Source organism: Quercus robur, chromosome 7, assembly GCF_932294415.1.
Source record: "Quercus robur chromosome 7, dhQueRobu3.1, whole genome shotgun sequence".
In the NCBI taxonomy this organism is placed as follows: Eukaryota; Viridiplantae; Streptophyta; class Magnoliopsida; order Fagales; family Fagaceae; genus Quercus; species Quercus robur.
In genome coordinates this window covers 33,708,024-33,711,324 of record NC_065540.1, presented here as the reverse complement: position 1 = coordinate 33,711,324, position 3,301 = coordinate 33,708,024, and the positions used below count along the sequence as shown (strand labels likewise).

The window sequence follows — 3,301 nt, the reverse complement described above, 5'->3', positions numbered from 1 at the left end:
TAAGTTTTTGCATTTTTTTAGTAATATCTATGTACATATATATATACCCTACTTAATTATTGCCTAGTCCCGGACTACAAGGTCAGCATGCTGACCTTGTAGTCCCAGCCAATAGGAGCATGCCAACGAATTAAAATTTACTTACCTCACCTGAACTGCCAGCTCATTGTAATAAAGGAGAATTTGTTAACGTCTGTTACTGTTTGAATTGCCAGCACATTTAAAATTTGCATATTTGAGTTGGCGGGTTATGAAGCAACACATGGGCCCACATCAATAAAATAAGTGATATAACTAAAGGCTTACTCCATTTTCTCAGTAGTGTTCTCAACTTAATGGCTTAAAAGCCATAAAGAAAACAAAACAAAGCAAAGGCAGAAGACAAGCGGCGGAGAACACTAAAGGCTTACTCCATTTTCTCCCTTTTCTCTTCTCTTTAGCTCACTTTCTCTGTTCATTTTCTCCATTTTTTCTTCAACTTCACCAAACTTTAAAATCTCTGTTTCTACCATACTTTTCTGTGGGACAAAACATGGCCGAATCTCCATGGTTGCATCAGCCACCGAGTCCCACACCACCACCACCGGCTGTGCTTGCCCATGTCACCTCCTATCTTAAGGCTTTCTCATCTCTCTCTCTAGCCCAAATGTGGCTGATTTATATTTGATTGGATTTTAATGTTGTTTTTGAAATGCACAGATGATGTTTGTGAAAATACCTGTTAAAAACTTTAGTTCCAATGCTTTGTGCTTTACGGCTTTGCCTTGAGCTAATGTGTTATTTTAGATGGTGGTAGTTGTTTTGCTAATTTTCTGCCAGTTGGTGTGTAACTAAGCTATATTCATATTTTGCCATTCATCTTGTGGTCCATTTGGTTAAGTCGTAATTCCCTCGTGTTTAGCAATAAATATATTACTCTGTCCCAACTCCGCAAAACAGGGATACACCATGCCACTGAATTCTTCTATTTAAGCATGCATCCTAAACTTCAATACCGAACCACCATTACTACACTTGTTGGATGGAAACCAACTCCTTTCCCCTTCCTTACTCTTAATACTGACGGTAGCGCAAAAGGCAATACGGGCCATGCTGGAGCAAGCGGAATTATAAGAGATCACTGGGGGAATTGGATAGGAGGATTCTCTATTAACATAGGTATCACCCATAGTATGATGGCAGAGCTGTGGGCTATTCGAGAAGGTTTAAAATTTGCTTGGAGTAATGGATACAAATATATCAACCTTCAGGTGGATTCCAAATTGGCACACAATTGGATAACAAACCTGAGCTCCCTATTTCCTCTGGAATATTCTAACTTAATCCTTGATTGCAGGTCTCTCCTGGAGCGACCTTGGGTGGTCAAAACTGATCACATTTGGAGGGAAGCTAATGGGTGTTCTGACCTGTTGGCAAAGAAAGGAGCAGAGCAATCGGAGCGTGAAATTTTCTATGACACTTGTCCTGCGTTTTTGACGCAATGCTATTTTTGGGACTCACTGGGATTCACCTCGCCTCGCTCAGTGGGTTGTATATACCAAGGAAGCTGAAATCTGGCTATCGAAAGTCCCTGTGTGTGTGTGTTAGGTCCTTCTCTGTTGCAGTGTTTGTCTTGTTTCAGTGATGTGTCTGTGGTAGTGTATGTTAAGTCTTGTTATGTATTATATAGTTTGAAGTGTCTGTAGTTCGTATCTCTTTCTCATCTCTGTACTGTTCCCTTTGTGTTTGCAATAAAATCCTTTTTAACGCAAAAAAAAAAAAAAAAAAAAAAAAAAAAAAAAAAAAAAACAATTCTGCCTACTGCAGAGCCTACAGCCCAAAATTAAAAATTGAACTTTTTTTTGTGTGATGGAGGACTTGGAGGCCACCAATACTGTCTTGTAAGAGAATAGTTAGAGAGGCTGGGTCCGAATGCTTTGTTGTGCCAAGGGTCAAGTCTGGTTCAGGACAAGCTGGGTAATAGTGGCATACCAATGTTTTAGTTTTCATGCCTTCTATGTTTTCTAGGTAGTCAGTGTTAAGTCCCAAAGCCTCTGATAGTAATTCTAATAGTGCTTTGCTTAGTTCAATCACGTGTTTCGTATATTCACTTACAACCTCCCTAAAAAATAAGACACAAATAAAGTGAATAGCTTTGCGGGCTAAAGTTAAAAATTGAACTTAATAAAAATTGAATCTCCTCAAGCCAAGCCATCTCTGTGTCAAACTGAATAGCTTTGCGGGCTAGAGTGTGGGCAACCTAGTTTGCCTCCCTCTTTGTGTGATGGAATTCACAGCTTAATAGACACAATGGTCTCATCAACTAAAATTAAAATGATCAATATGGATTCATCATAACACTGGCATAATATTAAGTTGGTCATTACAAAATTGCCTCATGAGTACAGAATGGCTCTGAAAAATATCAACACAAAAAAGAAACTCATGGAGAGCTTACAAAAGAGCGACCACAATCAACCTCAATCTAGCACTAACATATCCTAATAATATAAAGTCCTAACAACAACAAAAATAAAAATAAAAATGAAATCCATCAAATTTTGATCCAAGTACACATCATATATCTCATGTTCTATCTCTTCCAGTCCTAGCTCCAGCTCAAACTCTACCTTTTTCAAAAAATACCTTATGAACTCTCTTACTTAGTTCTTTGTAGCCATTGCCCATGTCTTACTTCTTTAACTTTTCTATGTGGTTGACAACCTAATTTAAAGAAAAATAAATATATAAAATATATAAAGTAAGTAATCTTTGAGAACAAGAAATAAATGACACTATTGATAAAACAAGTATGCAAAATAATTTCCAAATTTACCTCTTGGCTATATTTGTAATCTGGTTGCTTGGAATTATAAATCAATGAGCTCATTTGGGAAGTAGATGAATTCTATAAGGAATAAAATATAAGAACACATTATATAAAAACAAAGCTTTGTAAATATAGTATCACATAGTATCGAATGAATGAATTGTGCCAATTTACCTGATTAAGTTGGGCTACAACATCGGTACCTTGCAACATAGATGTAAATGGTACATTTACATAACTCATATCCTAAATAGAAAATAGCTCGTAATTAAGTATCAAGTATAGCAATCAGATTATGACTATACATTATATATATACCTGAGAATGCATTGTCCAAGGTGAGTAAGATTGACCACATAAGTTAGCACTTGTAAAGCCTGTATAAGAGTAGGGACGCAGACTTCTTAGAAAAGATCCAAAAACTGCAGCTTACTACAGAAGAAGACGAAACTATAACCATACGTCCAGTGAGGAGAAAAGAGATCCTGGATG

At 37.0% G+C, this 3,301-nt stretch overlaps 1 long non-coding RNA gene across 1 annotated transcript; it reads left to right on the top strand.

The window, feature by feature from the left end:
• Window positions 1–331: 331 nt before the first annotated feature.
• LOC126693153 (uncharacterized) lies at window positions 332–1,680 on the top strand. The gene is made up of 2 exons (XR_007645219.1): window positions 332–1,250; window positions 1,337–1,680. It is a non-coding gene; the product is annotated as an uncharacterized LOC126693153 (long non-coding RNA).
• Window positions 1,681–3,301: the final 1,621 nt, after the last annotated feature.